Source organism: Lissotriton helveticus, chromosome 12 (assembly GCF_964261635.1).
Source record: "Lissotriton helveticus chromosome 12, aLisHel1.1, whole genome shotgun sequence".
NCBI classification, from domain to species: domain Eukaryota; kingdom Metazoa; phylum Chordata; class Amphibia; order Caudata; family Salamandridae; genus Lissotriton; species Lissotriton helveticus.
Window position 1 is genome coordinate 781,605,542 of NC_136073.1, and position 20,725 is coordinate 781,626,266.

Genomic DNA, 20,725 nt, shown 5'->3' on the forward strand with positions numbered 1-20,725 from the left:
GCCTGCCTGCGGACGATGGTAACTGTGTTTGCCCTCATCCATGACATGACACAGCTTCTCACTCCACCATCTGAGGTGAATCCAACTGCAGTCTGATCGTGGCAATTGCCGTCCCCTGTGCAGCATAAGAGAGGTGGCAATATGTCAACTCTTCCAGCTGTTGAACAGTTTCTCAGCTCTGTGTCCCTTCCTCACAAGCTGCAAAGGGGGCCACTGGGTAGACCGGCTCAAAACGTATTTCACTCGGTGGAATTAGAGGCCGACAGATGAAGCCCGATGCGTCTACATTTGGGAGGAGCGCACATACATAAACTTTCGAAGTCAGTTGCTGAGGTGAGTCCTCCTTTCATATATGCCATGCTCATGGCTGTATTGGCGGTGCAGTTAGCACCTCTGGCCAACCTGGACTACAAGCGTTTCCTCCTTCGACAGGCCAGTCAGACACCCAAGTATGTACGTTTTTATTTGAGTCAGACCTCTACTGAGGTCAACAAATACAAAATACATAAATATAAAACAGTTATATTTATACACTCTAAAACAGATTTAGAAAACTCTTTAAGAACTTAAACAGATTATAACACTTCACATATTCACTGGGGGGTGACTTACAGGCAGACACCTGAGCAATCAGTGGACAATTTCTATGCTGGACTATGACAACTAGCAAGCACCTTCACCGGTGAACAACCTTTACAACGCAACTTTTACCACGCAGTGCCTTTACGACGCAACTTTTACAACGCAAACCATTACAACGCATTGCGCTGGGGGGCGCTCTAGGATAGGGAATAGGTTTAATGTACTTTCCAACACCTTCCCTACTATCCACGGGGACTGGAGTTGGAATAGTAAATTAAACTATTCACTATCCAGCGCCCAAAAGCACTATGCGTTGTAAAACTTGCGATGTAAAGGTAGGCGTTGTAAAAGTATGCGTTGTAACGTCATACATCCACCTTCACCCTCCCCAATGAACTGGATGAAATCCAGCTGCAGTTCATATGGGGTGGCTCCTCTGTCAATCTGCGAGAGCAAATTTCAAAAGTCCCTGGCATGAGCGTGGCTGATATCCTTATGTTGGGGTGGTCATACAAACTCTCAAAAACAAGAGCGGCTCACATGGAGGCAGCCTTCCAATGTACCATCAAAACGAAGCTGGTCAATCAAGTGACCATCAACACCAAGGACAATGCCTTCAATGGTGCAGTAGGGCCACCCTTCATGCTGGCGAATGCCCAGCAAAAGGGAGGAAATGCTCATCATGCAGAAAGATGAATCATTATACCAAAGTCTGTCGATCTGCCCCCAGTCTAAAACACCAAAAAAGAAAGCAACCAACTATGTGGATGCAGAGTCAGTGCTGACTGATGAGGATGACAACATGGACATCTCCCACACAGAAGACACCGACTCCATCAACATTTTGCCCCTATCACAGTTCCAAACACTGCCCAGGCCACCAGAACTTCGCTCCATGATCACCAGGGTGTATGCATTTGGTACCAACACCTGTCTCCCACTTGCCAGAGTGTTCACATTGATTATCGAGCATCGGGGCAAGGCAGGTTAAAATCTACGTCACAAAAAGTGGCTCTGACATACTCCTCAGCATCTGCATTGCTGAATGACTCTATTCAGTACACTTCAATTTCGGTGTGCATGTCAGTACCGTAGTTTCCCCCCTTGGTGAGTGTGAGCCCATATTAACAGGGCTCAGCTGCCTAAAGGACTTTGTGGTCTGTTTACACATTGACCAATCTGTGCAGCTGGTTGCCCTGTGCGACAGACAAATAGCTTTTTACCTCCTTCCCAAAGTGGAGGCTGAACTTTGCAAGCTGGGAGTAGAAGACATAATTGAAAAGGTGGAAGGGCCTACACCTTGGGTCTGTCTCATTGTGGTTGCACTGAAATCTAAGCAAACCAGGGAGGTGAGGATATACATGGATATCCGGCTCCCCGACATGGCCATAAAATGAGATGATATCTTACACCCACAGTTGACTACATTGTGGGAGAGTTGTTGGGATCCAAATGGTTCTCGAAGATGCACTTGAGGTCAGGGTACCACCAAATCCTCCTGGCCCCCGAGTCACATCACATAACATTTTCCCGACCCACATTGCCTTATGGCACTACAAATGCCTCATTTTCAGCATCTCCAGCGCAGCCAAAGTATTTCAGGATATGCTAGCCAGACTCCATGGGGTGTTAAATGTCAGTGACGACATTCTGGCACATCCTCCCACTATGGAAGAGCATCTCTGCTGACCTAGGGCGGTGTTCAATCATCTTCAAGAAAGCGGGCTCACCCTAAACTGCAAGAAATGTGAGTTCCTTAAAGAAGACATCTGTTGTTTGGCTATCGCTTCTCAGCAAATGGAGTCACACTGGATCTGGCCATGGTCCAGGACATACAAGCAGCACATGCCCCTACCACAGTTACAGGAGTCTGGAGTTATCTGGGGATGGTGACGTACTGTGGGTGCTTCATGCATAATCTCTTACAGCTCACCAAGTCACTCAGGAAACTCACTAAAGCCTCCACCCCATGGCCGTGGGGTGTGAAGCAGAAACAGTTGTTCCTAGCCATGAAACAGGCACTAACTGAGGACACTACACTACCATATTTTGATTGATTCTGAACTTTCCGTGGACGCCAGCCCCACTGTCCTCGGAGCTGTCCTGTCCCAGAAACAACAGTACACCAAATGGGCTCCTGTTGCCTATGCCAGCGGGGCGCTAACCTTGCCGGCACAGAGGCACTCACACATTGAAAAATAGGCAATCGCCATACAATGGGGGTGCCGTCACTTCCATGTATATCTGTACGGACTCCTGTTCAAAGTGAACACTGACCACAAGCTGCTTATTCCACTGCTGAAGGGGTCGGCGAGCAAGCCTCCACCAAAATTGAGAAATGGATTCTCCAGTTGCAGGAGTACATCTTTTCAGTCAAGTATAAACCTGGGTATCGTAATACTGCAGACTACTTGTAGTCACACCCCTAGCCTGTTACTCTTCGCAAATCTCGGGAAGCTGTGGATACAGAGGAGTATGTGAAACTGATGGGGGAGAGCCCCTCCCAGTCTTTCTCGCTGAAATTATAGCGGCAGCAGAGACCAATGACTGTATCCAGTCTGCCATCGATGCCACCCGCTCTGGAAAATCAGCCAACATACTTGTCAACCTGGCCTATAATACAGTTGAAGCCCGATACGCATTGCAATCCTTACACAATGAATGAATATGCATATCTGCGCATGGCTACCAGAAGGCCTCCCAGCGCTAGAAGCAGAGATTAATGTGAGGAGTAAACTTAAGGTTAGTGAGGCGGGATACCTTGTTTGGTAATACTGTCATGTCTGACACAATGGATGATTAATCTCACCAACGGATCCCACCAAGGGATGGTCAGAACCAAGAGTAGGTTGTGAAGTAAAGTGTGGTTCCCAGGATTGAACCAAATGGTGGATGGAGCACACTGTAAGGCAGTGTGATTTGTGCCAAGCACCAGATGACCTCAATCCTCTGCCGCCCATTGACACAGAGCCGATCCCGGACACACCCTGACACCGTGCGAGTGCGGATTTTGGAAGCCTTCCAGATAGTCGTCACTTTTTAGTCATCATTGACGATTTTTCGAAGTGCCGCAAAGTGGATTTTGTGTCGTCTACATCAGCGGAGGAAATCATACCGAAGTTTAAGAAGGTCATGGTCTGATCAAGGACCTACACACACACACAATGGTCCCCCTTTTCATAGCCAGGATGTCCCCAACTATTTGTTATCAAGAAATCAAGAAACACAGAGCTATGAAAAAGCACCCCATGCTAGCCCAAGGCTGAAAAAAGGACGAGTGTTGTATGAGAACCATCAACAATGTAGTCAGGATCACTCGAGCAGAAAAGCATAATGTGCAGGCCACTGTCTACACGTTTCTGAAAGACTACTGACCCCCCCCCACCCAACACCACCACCAGCTTTCACAACTTAAGCCGGGGTGGTGTTGACAATTATAGCTATTTATGAACCCGTCCTGGCTACAGCTCTGCAGACAAAAGCTACTAAAACATCTAAAGTAAAGGAAAATGATAAACCCAGTGGTCTAGAGTGAACCACAGCAAAGAAATTAAGAGAAAAAGAGAGGGAATAAAAGAGAGAGTGGGGGAGAGGTTTGAAAGGAAGGGCAAAAGGAAGGACGTATAAAAATAAGAATGGAACTGTGGATGAAAGGATAAATGCAAGGATATAAGGCATTGGTTCCCAAACTTGTTTAACCTGTGCTCCCTTGAACTAATTGGCAGTTGGCCGTGGCTCCCCACCATTTTTTTACCGGTGGGCGGGGGGGATGTAAGCAAGACCTCAGGAATACTTCCTGTTGGCTTCCTTAAATTAATTGGGATGCAATGAAGGTATTAGGGACAAAAAGGATAGCAGCTGCTAGCTAGCTATTCACAAACTACCAGCAGACCATTAGTCATTCTCAGAGGTGTTGTAAGCACACCAACTAGTACCCGAATAGCATCACATCGCAAATTTCGGTACACTGGACAGACGATTTTTCACCTTTTCTTTAAATTAAAGGTGACGAGTAGCATATTGGCAAGACCTGGGGTGCAAATCTAAAGCACTTTTTCCATTTCGAAAGTAAACACAAAAAATATTTTTTATAAATGCATATTAGGGAGGGCGAGATACAGGATGTACTCAAATATTGCGGTGGTTCACGTATTTGTTGGGTTAACTTGACATGGTGGCCCACCCAGAGCCCACTCTCTCACCTCATGCCATTGGCATTTCACCTTTTATTATGGAGTTTGCGCACTGGAATGAAGGAGGGATCATTTTAATTCTCCACAGCATACAGATTAATAATCTGTACTTCACACATGCATTTTGTGGTCATAGCAATCCTTTTTGTTTTTCTATCCTCAATGCAGCAAGTTTTTTTTTAATGTTTTATTCAGGATTTTAATTTTACCTGCTGGACCATGCCAAAGACTGATAACTATTGGCAGAGCCCACTGTTTTCATTATTTTCAAACTTTTACACATGAAAGGCGAGTTTGGCTGCTAGTTGTAACAAATAAATGCAATAGCCGAGAGCATCGGTGGATCTATAGATGTGTGGATATGACTACTGACTCATTGTCAGTGAAATTGCTCTCCATCCCAGCTCCCCCATTAAGTGAGGCCTTCCTTCGAAGCCCCTGCCCTTTTGAGTGTTGGTGTTGGAGGCCCTCTTCCACCTGCAGGTTTCACCTGCGCCTCATCCTGTCCAGTGGACCTCTGTCTCCATTCTTTTGCTCCGCTTTTCTCTCCTTTTTCACTTATTCTTTCCTCACTTCTATCTCCCCCCTGCACTCTCCTTCTGGGTCTTTCCTCCACTTTGTCGTTTCCCCCTCATTTCAAGCTCCCCCTTTCACTCTCCTGTGTTATATTATAAGGACTGATGGATGGAAGGGGAAAACAAGATTTACAAGGGTGGGTAAAAGAAAGTGTCTGTAATGATGAAAGGCTGGATGAATGGGTGGATGGATGAATAGATGGCTGGATGGAAAGGTGAAATGATGAATTGGTGGATTGATAAAAAGAGGGTGAATTGGTGGATGGATGAAAACGAAAGGATGGATGGATGGGTAAAAGTACGGAGGAATGGCTGGAAGTGTGAATCGAAGGATGGATGCAAGACTGTAATGATGACGAGAGTAGATGGATGGAGTGGTGAAAGGATAAATGTATGGGTGGAAACATGAAAAGATGGATAGATGAATGGATGCATGACAGATATGAAGGATGGAGAAATAGATGGACAGATGACTGAATTAAGGTACCTCCTCTAGAGTGGGTAGAGTTTACTAGCTTTGCTCACCTGACGCGGTCGAAGGATGGGTCAAAGTGTGTGTGTGGGGGGGGGGGGGGAATTTTCTGGCTATCCCCTTGATCCCTGTAACCCAGCGCTCCAGCACCCGACATTACAGAGGGGTTGAAGATAGAGTACCCAGGAGTTTATTAGAAGAGAGAAGTGTCATTGTTTGCAAAAGTGCTTGCGGGAGGCGTCTTGGAGAGAATGAGAGTTGGGCATTATTACAAAGGCAGCGTGTTATCTATAGTGATTATATATTCCCGGAGAGTGCCTGCAATTGTGGCTTTGAACCACCAGGCAGAGGTGACACATAAAGAATACATTATTTCTTTTCCATGATTATGCCAGAGAATGTTCCTGCTTTAATAGTTTGAAATACATTTTAATTGTAATATATTACAATTTAATATAAGACCTTAATTATAACTCGGTTTAATGCAATGTTCAATACATTACTTGAAAATATGTACGCCCCTTCTATTATTTGTGCAGTTGTAATATATTTGTGCAGTTGTAATATATCTGTGCAGTTGTTAATAAACTTGTACAGTGGAAGCCAGGGAGAGATGCGAGAAGGTAAGGCTTTATTCAGATATGGTGAGTATCAGAGCAGTAGGGAGTAGGACTTGTCAGCTGTAAAGTGAAACACATGAAAGCTAAACCTGGCAAGATAAATGCAACTAAAACCCCAAAACTAAAACTAGGATGGTTTTATAGAAACAGAATATGTGAAAAGTGAAACAGCTGTGTGACCACAAGTTTCAACGTTGCTATTTTGTCCTACAGCCAGGATGCACGAGCCATACGTTAGCCTAACCGTTCAGGTTTTCTAACGCACCCAATATTTCCCACTCTTCCTCCTTCACACTGATCGTTATTTTCACCAAGCTAAGATAAAGTGTTCTCGCTACACCTACCTGAACCATTCCCACACACATAGTGCGTGGCTCTCCCTCGCGCAATAAACAGACCACGCAGTGTTAGCGTAAAAGGCCATTTTATAATCTGTACAAAAACAGTAAACATAAACAGGTAATAACATCAAACCCCCACTCACACTCCCCCTCACTCGTTTCACTCGTTCCACCTCATCACAAAGCCCTAGAGGCTCCATACCATGCTTTCTTCCTGCCCCTCATCCTTTGTCATCCAGCCCACTCATTGCGTCCTACCATTCACGCTTCTATCCCCCCTAAGAACTCCCCCCCAAGGGATGGGTGTGCCCGCTCTTGACCCCCTTGTCCCTTCAAGTACCGCCAACCAGTGAAACCCCCTGTAGGGCGGTTCACTGCCCCACCCCCCCTCCAAGGGGTCCCGGTCCCCCACGCTCGCCAACTGTCACACTCTGGGACACCAGATCGCCTCGTTCCACAACTTGCTCACCACATCCCTCATCTCCATCAAGTAGTAAGCATTGCCCAACTGCGACAAGTGTACCCCGTCGTCCCTAAAAACTAGTGGCTCCGCAAGTCGAATCCCTTCATGCGCAATTACTTTAATGTCATTGTCACCGCAGTAAAGTCTCATGGCCCTGTTGAGCTTCCTTCGAGCTTTCTCGATCGCCCCGTGCTTCATAGCCCCTCTCCACACTTTTCTGGGGACCAACTCCGTCCAGGCAATGCAGGTCCCTGCAAGCCTGCTTTTCAACACATCCAGATCCCGTTGCATGAGTTGCAAGAGAGCCAAACCGGACAGCTGCACAAGGTCGTTCTCCCCCAGATGTATGATCAATAAATCAGGGCATCCCCTCTGTGGGACCATCTTCGCGAGCCAGGGCAGTAGTGCCCCCCATCGCATGCCACCCTTGCCCCACCATTGTACCTCGTGCAAATGTCCTTTCAGTCCCAGGTTACGGCCGTAAACCTGTCGTTCCGCATATTTGGAAGCCCAATGCACGAAGGAGTGCCCAACAATCCATGTCACCGTCTTACTGCCCGGTCCACCCATGCAACCTACGAAGAAAAAGATGTTAGAAACAGGAACACAACGACAAACTCAGCAACACCCGACAGGCAACCCTCACTTCCGCACATACTTCTCGCAACAGCGGGACTTCCAACGCCCAATCCTCCGTATCCTGTCCCAGGACCACCCCAACCTGGCCGCAGCTGTCGCAGCCCCAATCCTGAATGAATGAGTCCCGAACCCAGAAGCATCCATTCCCAGACTCCGCAAAGCCTTGCGCAACACCGCCAGCAACTGGCCCGCCGTCACTCTCGCGCCAGATGCATGAACAAAAATCTCCCCCCGCTCCACACTCACCGACCTCAAGAAAGACCTCCACTCAAAAACTGGGCACACCACCCCACCCTCAGTCTCATTCAGCCACACCCATTTACCCCTGCCCAACTGGTCAGTCTTCGAGCACCGCAACCAAATCCCCAGGCGGCCCCCATCCAACCGGACCTCTTCGAACAACCGCCCAGACAATCTCCTCGAACCCAACAACTCCGAAACCCGAAAAGCCCCAAAAAACATCCACACCATACACAAACGGAAAAGGCCGGCCTCAACTAGGTCGTAACAACAATCCGGCAACACCCCAACCAGCCGAACCAGCAACTCAAAAGTGATCGCCTCACGCAGCCTACCACCCCCGCTCCCGCGCTCCCTGCCCCACCCCCGCAACATCCTGTGCACGATCACATCCTTGGTCGGATCAAACCCCAGAAATAGCACACAGTAAAAAGATATCCCCGCCAATTTACCAGAGATCGTAGCCGCAGACAAACCCCTGTCCACACAAACCAGCACGAAACGTCTCAGCCCTCGCCTCACATCAGACTCAGTACCCACCACACTGTCCACGTTCCAGCCCATGAAAACACTAAAATCCGACCATGCCAAACGATATGTCCTCCTCGTAGTTTCAGCCAGCGAACCCTCCACCAATCCAATCATCCTCATTCCCCCAAGGCCCAGATGCCGGCCGGCAGCTCGGTCTTGCAAGTATCCGCTCCCGGTGCCAGGCGTCGAAACCGCTGCCACTGCGAACGAGACAAAGCATCCGCAATGTCATTATTCGCTCCAGGGACATGCTTAGCCCGAAACACCACATTCAAGCGCAGACAGGCCAACATGAATCTCCGCAACAGACGCAGCACTCTCAGGTCCCGGGCCCTCTGATGATTCACCAACTCCACCACAGTCATGTTGTCCACATGGAAAAGCACAGACCTGTTCCGAAACTCCTCCCCCCAAACCTCCAGCGCCACCAGCAAAGGGAAGAACTCCAAAAAGGCAATGCTCCTCCCCTGTCTCAACCAAGGAGCCGGCCAGACCTCCGCACACCACCTCCCGTCCCAGAAAACACCAAACCCCGCCGAGCCAGCCGCGTCGGAGTAAATTTGGCATTGCCAGACCGCCCTCTCCTCATCAAAATCCAGGGACACACCATTGAAATCCTGCAAGAAAGTAATCCATGTCCTCAAGTCTGCCCTCACTCCCATGGAAATCCTGACTCTGTGATGTGGAAGTACTGCCCCCGACATGGCCATGCCGAGCCGCCTGCAGAACGTCCGTCCTGCCCGCACTACCCTACACGCAAAGTTGAGAAAACCGAGAAGTTTCTGAACTGCCCGCAAAGGAATCCGCTTCTCCCCCACCGCCCAGTCCAGGCATGCCAGTATCTCCGTCACCTTGGCCACAGGGAGGCGCGCCATCCATCGCACCGAATCCAACTCAATCCCCAGGAAAGTGAGGCAACAGTTAGGACCAGCTGTCTTCTCCGGCGCCAGAGGCACCCCGAAATGAAAAGCCACCTCCTGGAAACACGACAGGGCCCTGCCGCAATCCCCGGAGTCCGCCTACCCCAGGAAGAGGAAATCGTCCAAGTAGTGAGTAACCTCACGGCACCCACTGACCCGGACCATGACCCACTGCAGAAAAGTGCTAAAGAGCTCAAAGAGAGCACAGGAAATGGCACACCCCATGGGCAAAACCTTGTCCACGTAGATGTCCCCCCCAAACTGCATGCCCAGGAGCGAAAAATCCGCCGGGTGAATAGGCAGTAGACGGAAGGCCGACTTGATGTCGCATTTCGCCAATTACGCCCCCGGACCACAAACCCTCACCAGCCGGATCGCATCGTCCATGGACGCATAGAGCACCCTAGAGTCCTCCTCCGCAATAAAGTCATTCACTGACCTGCCTTCCGGCCAAGACAGATGGTGGATCAACCTGAACTCCCCTTCCTCCTTCTTCGGCACCACCCCCAACGGAGAGACGATCAGATCGCACAAAGGCCAATCCGGAAACGGACCAGCCACCCTGCCCTCCAACACCTCCTTCCGCAGTTTCGCAGCCACAACACCCGGCAGTTCCTTCGCTGATCTCAAATTGTCGGCCCAACGTCGCTCCCTAGGACCCTGATAGCCCACTCTAAAACCCTCCGTGAAACCCCAGAAAAGCCGCGCCACCGCCTCCCGATCCGGGTAACAAGAGAGCCAAGGGGCCATCGCCTCCACCCTAACCGGAGTAGGCGCCCTTCTGTCCAGGGTGCCCACGCCCCCTAGCGTTCCTCCACTGTTCCGAGGGTGTGGTAAGGGTAAGACACTGGGTAAGGGAATGCTTCCCGCCGCACTTGGAGCACTCGTGTTTGAATTTACAGGGGTACCGGGAACAATACCCTCTGCTGTAACTCCAACAGACTCCCGTGGAAACACCACCAGGCTTGGACTGTTGCCCAGAGACGATGGTGCTGGGCACAGAGCCTCCCCCCGCCCCACCCTGGGCGGGACGCGGCTGAAAAGACCGATACACCACCGGCAGGCCACTGGCCGTATGCGTGGACGCCGTGGAGTGCGACGACGCCATCCACTGCATCCAAAGTTCCTGATCCACTTCCCCCCAACACTTCTCCGGATTCGCGCTGACCCTAGCCCGAAACTCCTCATCGTAGCTAAGCCAGGCAAACCCCCCGAACTGCATCTGGGCCTTACGAACAACATCCATGTATTTAAACAGCGCAATCGCCCTATCCAAATACCTCTGGCAATAGACACTGGCAAAGATCAAGAAAGCCGACGTCCAATTCTCCATCGTCACCGGCACCCTAGGGCGCCGAGTCAGCTCCCACTCCTCCTCTTTGGACCCTTCCTTCGCCTGCACCTCCCTATGGAGCAACTTAAAGACGTCCACAAACTCATGTTTCCAAATCTTCTCTTTCAACTTCTCCGAGAGGTGTGACCCCAGCGGCATAGCCAGCCCCATGTACGGCAGCTTTTTCGGGACCTTCACCCCCTTGTCATCCTTCTCCCCAGCCTTGTCCGTCTGCACCCCCAACGTCACCAACTTACCGTCCACCTGTTTACCCTCCGCAGGAGGACTGCCCGATGGCTTCTCCCCCCCCCCGCACAGACCCATCACCAACCCCCACAGACCTGCAAGGCCTCTTGCGCCCCTCCCCGCTCTGGGGACCATCACCCCAGGCAGCCCACCAAGCACCCTCACCTGTGAGCGTCTCCGTCCGTCCCTCAGGCCGTCCTCTGGGCACCGGCACCTGGGCCACCGTCGACCGATTCTTCATCCGCGTTGACGCTGGGGCCTGTAAAACACCAAGGTTGCCGTTGTCCGCAGCGCTCCCTAAGCCTACCAAGTCATCCCGCACCTCCCCTTCTTCCAAGTCATCACTCTCCGTGCCATAATCCAATTCAAGCACCGGTTCCTGATCCACACGCACAGTCTCAACATCCTTCACCGCTCTCTTCACACCTTTCTGCACACCCTTCGGAACTTTCACACCCACATCCACATGCGCAGCAGGGGCCCGAGCCCTCGGAGGAGGGACAGCCGCCGCAGACTGCCCTGCTACTTCAGTCCTGCGTTTTGGAGCCGTCTTGCGCTCCGCCAGGCACCCCCGGGCTCTGCCAGCAGCCGCCGGCTTGGATCCCCTCCCACCCCTCAGGTCGCTCCAGCCTGAGTGGGCCCCGGCACCATCGGGCCTCAAAGCCGTCCCGGCCGTCCCTACACCTGCCTCAGCCTTCTGCGGAGGGGGGTCCTCCACAGACTTCTTGGCCCTGACCCTCCTAATTTCCTCCTCCTTCTCAGCCTCCCGTTCCTCCTCAGAGGTCGGGGAGGGGCACTCATCATACTCACGGTGCCATACTGCACTCACCCCGGCCCCGGACTGTTCAGCCCGCCTGGCCTCCCTGATCTGCTCCAAGATCCTTTCCCCTCTAGCTCGCTCTTCCCAGGAAGCAGCACCCCAGATCTGCGGTGACGGGGGCGGGCAGTAACCATAAAATTCCGCCCCCGGGGGGAAGAAACCCCCTTGGTAGAAACCCGGGGCCCAGCCGGGCCCTCCAGGCATGGGAAACATGGTCGGCCGACCAGCCCAGCTCCCCGTGGCCTCCACCGCCGCCCGACCAGCCGGGGCGGGCGTGCCCGCCCTAGACCCAGTGGACAGGTCGATAGGGGCCAGCTCCCCCAGGCCCCCGTCCCCCCCAGTGGCGACCCCCGTAAGGCCAGCCCCAGTGATGGTGGCAGAAACCTCCTCCCCAGACCCAGAAGCCATGACCCCACCCGGAGCCCCCTCCACTCCCACAGCAGGCCCAGGAGAAATGACCTCCCGCCCCACCACCTGTGCGGCACCGGCCGGCACCTGCAGGGGGTCCATGGTCGCAAGCGCCGAGGGCGCGGGCCCCACAGCGGCCCCTGTAGCCCCAGGCACAAAGTCAAGGACGGGGAAAGCACGGGGGGGCAGGATCTTACGCTTCCCGCCCCTCGCCGTATCCCGGTGTGCCCCGCCCCCCCCCCCGCTCCAGAGACCGACCTCCCGTGTCAGGCTCGTCGTCCTGACAAGCCGCCACCGCGGCCGACACCCCGGCCGAGGCAGCGCGAGTACCCCTGGTGGCCCCCACCCACGCCTGGCCTAACACCCCCGGGCGGAGAAGATCGTCCCGCCCGGCCCGCGCGAGCAGCAGCAAGGCCTCCCGGACCTCCTGTGACGTGACGCCCGACATCGCGCAGACTTGCACGCTTCCGGCGTGTGAAAACTGACCCGGCTGCCGTGAAACAGCCCCCGACACACAATGAGCCGACCCTAAAGACCACCCAGCTACGCTAACCTGAAAAACACTAGCTACCACTAACCTCCCTTTCGTGACCCTCCCGATGGTGCCAGGCGCAGGAAGAGGAAGTTCCCTTCCTCCCCTGCGCCTATATCCCCCAACCCCTAACTCCTCCCTTTCCCCTACCTGGCCTATCAGCGCGAATGACCCCGGGGGAAGACTAGTCTGCGACTTTGCTTCCCCCGGGGCCCGGCATTTTGTAGTGCGCCACCTGGCCACTATAGACCCTCCATGATGACCGCGAGGTGTACGCTCTCACGTAACCTCTACCTCGACGTGACCCTGCCTGCGACACCTGATTGCGTCAGCGCCTACGTCGGCGCTCCTCGCGTGGGCAGCGCCGGGCCTGCGGCCTCGCACGTGCTTCTGCCCCACGCGCCTGATTTGGTTCTCCTCGTGGTACACCAGCCCAGCCCGCGCTTCAAGGCCTGCGGCTCCTGCCTGGTGAGGGCCTATTCATCGGGCAGCGGGCCCCTCGACATCTTCTGCTGCTCCTGTATCCCGCGTGGTGGCATCTGCTTGAAGGCACGAGGCAACGTGGTCGTACAGCTCCCGGCCACACCACAGGCCCTGCATCTGGCTAGAAGCCCAGGTAAGAACTATTTGCGCAGCCCTGGCCTGAACCCCAGAGGTACAGAGGACTCTCCTGCCTCGTGTGCGCTGCGCCATGACTATGCACATCATGGCGGGCGATGCAAATGTGTAGAGATCCAGACTGGGTTTAAGTGGGATGGAACAACTGGGGTGTCTCTCAAAGGGGCGTGGCGATGTAATAAAGGGCGTGGCTTAAAACACTTAAGCTAAACATCTGTGCTTTAGCATAGTGTGCCGCCCGACTTGTATTTTGCTGTTTCTGTCATTGCTTCCAAATATATGATACAACAAGTAACATCATACCTACGAGTCAGGACTATTGGCTTTGTCAATGATTGTTAGTTGCATATGATAAATAAGCAGCAACTATGGCTTGTTGTATATAATATTGAAAAAGCTTCCACTTAAAGTCAGACCTGGTGACACCACAATGATGTTGTTGCTCCATCGTTTCAAAAAGAGAAGGGAAATCAAGAGAGAAAATGACTCTCTTTAAAGGATTTCCCTTCCCCTACAACCCTCGCATGGCATGAAGTCATGCCATAACTTTTCCACTAGTGAGCAGTGAGCAGGAGCACCTCGATGTGCCTGCTGTCACTGCAGTCGGAAAAAATACAGACCGCCTGTGCCAGGGCACAAAACAGAGCCCGATAAAGACCCGTTTCAAGGCCCCTTTACAAAAACTGCTGGTGCTCAGCACCGGTGAGACCCGGCCCACTTAAAGTCCTGGATCCAAGAATACAAAGTACTTCTTTTTTTTTTAAGTTTAGAAAGCTTTATTGATCAAATAAGCCAAGTAAAACATCATTACAGAAACACAATCATTAAGAGAAAAGTAAATAAAGAGGAAGCAAAAAAAAATGCAGCAATACAATATGAATGTGAAATATATAAAAGTAAACCCCAAAAAGGGGAGATCTAGGATATATACTAAGGGAAAATGCTTTTTTTTGAAATTTTTTATAGGAGTGGGAAAGAAAAGATAAGGGAGGGAGGAAAGGAAAAAAAAAGAGAAGAAAAGACTAGAAGAAAGGGGAATAGAAAGTAGGAAAAAAAGAGAGATAAAAAGAGAGAGAGAAAGAAAAAGATGAGGCAGATTAGGGCAGGCGTCTGGAAAGAAAATCAGTTAAGGGTAACCATAACAAATCTCTTTTGATTAAGAGAGTAGTAGTCGAAGCATGAGCACGATCAAGTCTGTGATGATGACACAATAGGTTCCACCAGGCAATAGGAGAGATTTTTGATGTGTCTTTCCAGTTTGATGTAGTAATCTGCAAAGAAATGGCTATGAACAAATCTATAAAATTACGAACACTATGGGAAACATTCCAAATAGGAGAGGAACCACCCAGAAAAATATGAACAATATCAAAGATGTGGTTAGAGTTTAGTATCTCGTTCAGCTTGCTCCATATATGATACCAAAGGGATACAACTAAGGGGAATTGAAAAAACATATGAAACAAAGTACCATCTGGAATGGGGCAGGACCAGCAACGGCTAGAATCAAGGACTTTGAATTTAAAAAGGTCATGAGGGGTAAGAAAAAGTCTATTATAAAAGAAGTAGAGGGTCTGGGTGGTGCTAGCCGAACGAGAGACAATGTGAATTTTAGACCAGATGGATTCCCAAACAGGAAAAGAAAAATCTTGTGCTAGACCCTTTTCCCCTGCAAGTTCGGGTTTAGATTTAGGACGAGTAGGAATAGGACGGGATAAGATCTTATAGATAGTGGCTGCTTTGTGTGGAGAGGTAAAGACTAAGGGAGCAGAATCGGGCGGAACAGTGGTAGACAAGGTAATGTGAAATGAGGATAGGGAAGATAGGGCTGCTACAAGATCAGGAAAATGAGGGAGGTGCATGTTAGATATGTGAAATAAAGAACAGATGGAGGGGAAGTCCAGTAAGGAACCATTAACGAAGAGATCATCTAAATAAATAATACCTTTGTCGATCCATTCCTTCCAGAAAAGGGCCGTATTATTAATCTTCAAGGAGTGATTATACCAGAGTGGGGTAAGAGAATGTAGGTGTGCTTGAGAGAAAGAGGAGCGAAACAAGGAAAGGGATAGCTCCCTGGAGAGCTTAAAAGTGGGAGAGAGAAACCGTGTTGGACGTTGAGATAAGTGTATAGCAGCGAGAAAGGGGAAAGGCGAAATCTGAGCTAACTCTAAAGCGCTCCAGGCAGTAAGGGGAAAGGAGGGAGAGTCTGCAAGGAAGAGCCAAATTTGCTTAAGAGCAAAAGATGAATGAAAACGGACAAGATTGGGGAAGTTCACACCACCCAGATGCTTCGGTAATTGAAGGCGGGACAGGGAAACCCTGGGCTTACGATTATTCCAGAGGAAACGAGTGAGAATACGATTAATTTGAGTGAAAAAATAAGCAGGAAGAGAAATCCGTAACATAGAAAGATAAAAATTAACAATGGGAAGAAGCATCATTTTGACAGTTGCCAAACGACCTCACCAAGAAAGGAATAAGGGGGACCAACACTCAATTAGGGCAGAGAGCTTGGAGAGAATATCCTTATGATTCATTTTAATAGTGTCTCTGATAGATGAGGAGTATAAGACACCCAAACATTTAATACTAGTAGGATTCCAAGCAAAACCGGAACCATGGAACATATGAGGAAGACAGAACTTATTAAGAGGTAGGACTTCGGATTTGTCAATATTTAACTTATAACCGGAGACCAAGGAATATTCAGAGAGTAAAGAAAAAAGGGCCGGTAAAGAAGTGACGGGGTTAGATATATAAAGTAAAATGTCGTCTGTGTATGCCGTGAATTTGATGTTTAGTGACTTGTAAACAAAACCTGAATAGGAAGTGGAGAGACGAATCTTTTCGAGGAAAGGTTCTAATGCTAAAATAAAAAGAAGGGGAGACAGGGGGCAACCTTGCCTGGTACCTCTATGAAGAGGAAAGTATGATGATTGAGCACCATTAACCCATATTGAAGTGGAGGGGGATGAATATAAAAGTTGGATAAGCTTGATGATGTGGGGACTAAAACCATGCCAGCGGAGAGCTCCAAACATAAAATCCCAATTGACCCTATCAAAAGCTTTCTCAGCATCAAGGGTGATAACAGCGAGAGGGGTTGTCATTTTAGAAGCTAGATGAATGATGTTGAGGAGAGCTCTGGAGTTATCTGTGATAGATCTACCTTTAACGAAGCCAGACTGGTAAATATTAACAAGATCTGGGACAAAAGTAGATAGACGGGAAGGTAATATTTTGGCATAAATCTTACAATCAGTATTAATTAAGGAAATGGGCCGGTCATTCTTGCAAAGCGAGGGATCTTTATATTTTTGGGGAAGTAAGCAAAGCATGGCTTGGGTAAAGGAGCCTTTGGATTCGCCTGCAGAAAGAAAAGAGGATATCACAGAAGATAGGTGAGGTATAAGACAATTTTTGAACTGAAAATAAAAACGAACAGTAAAACCATCAGGACCGGGAGATTTGTCTTTGGGTAAGAGGGTGATTGCTTGAAGGATCTCCTTCTCGGAAATGGGGGCATCAAGGGAAGAGAAATCAAGATTGGAGGAGGGAGATTTAGGTATATTCAGGAAAAAGGAATCAATTTGAGAAGGAGTTGGAATGGATTCGGGAGTGTATAAGGAAGAATAGTATTGGACGAAGCAATCAAGAATCGTATCATCCGTACAGTGACGAGTCCCAGTGGCATTTTAGATTTTTGTTTTTTGATTTTAAGATAGTTAGCCAGGGACCTACCTGCCTTATTGCGTCCACCATACATCTTGGAATTAAATTTTAAGAGATGGTTGCAGGCGGAGTCAGAAGAAAATGTATTAAATGGAAGTTTAGCTTTGATGAGAGAAGATAGAGTCCATGAGAATTGGATGTATAAAATAGGTGTTCTAAATCTTTAATTTGTTTGAGAAAAAGGGAGGATTTGGAAAGGGCCAGTTTCTTTTTACGGGAAACAAAATCAATAATAAAGCCTCTAGCCGAAGATTTAAACGCGTCCCAAACAAAGTGGAATTGAGAGGTGGAATTGAGATTAGTAAGAAAGAAATCGTCCATGAAAGCAGTGAATTGGTCAAGAAATTGAGGGTCCAGAAGAAGAGAATTGTTGAAACGCCAACGGCGAGAACTGGGAATAGGTGAGGGGAGATCTATATCAAGGATAACAGGGGCATGATCAGAGATGAGGATTGAGACAATCTCGTCATTTGTCATGAATTGAAAAGTGTGTTGAGTGAGGAAAATATAGTCTATACGGGAATGAGAGGTATGCACAGGGGAAAAAAAGGAAAATTCCAAAGCATCAGGGTGGGAAAGTCTCCAAGAATCGAGTAAACCTCTGGAAGAAATTGCACGGTAAAAGGACTTTTGCATTTTATTAGGAATATACCAAGTCTGGGATTTACGGTCCAAAAAAGGGTCCATTAATTGACTGCAATCGCCTCCAACTATTAAATCAACGCTGGTGTGGGAGGAGAAGAGATTGGAGAAATCAGTCCAAAAAGCGGGAGCAATACCATTTGGGCCATAAACATTACAAAAGGATAAAGCAGTATCATTAACTTTGACATCTAAGTACAACCATCTACCATCAGAATCGGAAATCTCATTGTTTAACTGGATTGACAACGATTTATGAAACAGAATAAGAACACCATTTTTGTTATTAACTGACAGTGAACAAAAAAACATCACCCACCCATTGCTTGCGTAGAGAAGATAAGTCTTTTTGGGAGAGGTGGGTTTCTTGCAACAGGGCAACTTGGCATTTCAATCTAGCTAAATGAGACAGAACCCGTTGCTTTTTAATCGGGTTACGTAGGCCTTTAACGTTCCAAGAAATGACACGAAGGCCAATCATTTAAAATAAAATAAAAACAAAAGGTAAAAATGAAGGTAGAAAAAAGAAAGGAGAGAGAGAATAGACAAGAGCAGCAAAGAAATAGTCTATAACGAAGAGGGAAAGAAAAACCTGAAAGGAGAAAGATAGATGAAATGGAAGATGATGTGCCATTACCGCAGTATATGCGAATGGAACTGATGAAAAGAGTGCGAGAGAATAGAAGCAGAAGTACAAGAAAAATGCCATAAAAAAGGAGAGAGGAGAGGAGTGGAAGAAAGGAGGGGAGAGGAGGAATGGGAGATAACAGCTCCCAATAGAAAGTAAAAGGAGAGAAGGATGGCAAAGAACCAGGGGGGTTACAGCCATACAGAACAATTAGCAGAAGGGACAATAGAGTGAGAGCGGGAACAGCTAAAAAGACGACCGCACAAAAAGGAAAACACGTCAAATGCATGGTCCCATAAACATAAGATACAAGAATGAAACCAAAGAGAAAAAAAAAGGAAATGAGAGACCAAACACGACGATATAAAACAAGTGAAGGAGACTTACCGGACAATAATGGATGGAAGGCAGTAGACTGGGGCCACTAAGACGAACATCAGCAGGACATGGGGGAGATCAAAGAACCAAAAACACATGGGGAAGAGACCTAAAAAACGAGGTGAAAGAACAAAGGAACATTATGAGGAGAAACAATGAAACATACAAGTAAGAAAAACAAAGACAGTTTACAATGAAGAAAAAAACATTGAAAGATTAAGGATTGCTGTGTTCCATGGAATCTTCTTTGTGAGAGTGGATACATTTGCGAAGATCATCCGGGTCGTCGAAGCTGAATGTCCTTTCTTTATAAGTGACCTTGAAGAAGCAAGGATGGATGAGGCCATATCTCGCGTTCATGGATCGAAGAGTAGGTCGTAGGTCCAGAAATTCCTTGAGACGCGCTGCAGTCTGCTTGGAGACATCCTGAGAGAAAAAGAGTTTGTGACCCGACCATAATAACTGCTTGTGCTGTTTGGCAGAATGTAGGATAGTCATGAGGTTGGAATAAAGAAGAAAATAGGCAATTATGCCTCTGGGTTTCGAGGAAGGAGAAGAATTCTTAGGGCCAAGACGATGCGCCCGTTGAATGTTAACATCCACATGTTTAGGTAGTCCAACGATGGGTAGGACTTGAGACTTCAGAAAATGGATAATGTCTGACACCTCCGAGTTCTCCGGAACACCATAAATGCGTAAGTTATTGCACCTATTTCTGTTTTCCAAATCCTCAGAGGTTTTCTTAAGGACTTGGACTTCTTTAGTAAGGCTGTCGACTTTGGCGGCAACGTTTTGAGCATCACTGATTCTATGTTCAACGTCCGATACTCTCTTGTCCAGGTTGGACCACTTGTGATCCAATCTCTGCAAGGTGATAGTTGTGTCCGCCATAAAAGGACGAATGAGGCGCAATTCTTCCATAATGTCCTCAAGAGTGACAGGAAGTGGAGATTTGGAGGGAGAAGGGGGGTCTTTCTTAAGGCGTTTACCAATAGAGGCTGAGTCTTTGCGTGAAGCAGGGGCTGTGGTAGAGGCTATTGAATAGTGTGAATGATCCATCTTGCAATTCAGAAAGGACCAGCGTGGTGAGAGAGAAGAGGTGACTCAGCCTAGTACAATGGTACACACAATCAAGTTATAGACTCAAATCAGTAATATATCTGTTTTTCCTGTACCCAGCCGGGTCAGGAAAATTGTATTCAAATTGATCAAAAGAGGAATAGGTGACCAAACAGATGGTCAATTTCAGCATTTGATAGGGTACAAGCCTGTACCTATCCAGAAGTTATCAAAAGTTTATAGGGAAGTAGGAATGGGACAGAAAACATACATTAACAGGCAAGAGAAAGTAGGAGCCAAAAAGTCCCTTGCAATAAATAAGCTAATGCGCAAGTTTAGACAAACAGTTCCTGCAACCAAAATAGACACAATGGATATATTGTAGAACTGTTTAGAATTGTCGACGTTTCGATCCCCTGGCTCCTAGTGAACCGGGATCATCTTCAGGACTATGTAATTAGTTGCCTGTTTGATTTTGATGCGCCTTTGGGGTTCCCAAGTTGGAACGATGGAAAAGTTTAGCGACTGGAGTGTGTCCCTATCGGCACCACTCTCTTCAAGTTGTTGCAACCTCTTAGTACTGTCTTAGTACCCCAATTGGTAATAGGAAATCCTCGTTGGTACCCTTAGGTAGGGGATATTCTTAAATTGCGGGCGCATGAGGGTTCACGTGACTCTGCACGAGCCTCCCAACTTTTGTAGTTTCGGCGATGTGGCCAGAATCGGGCGATATTCTTTGGTGTCGGTGGA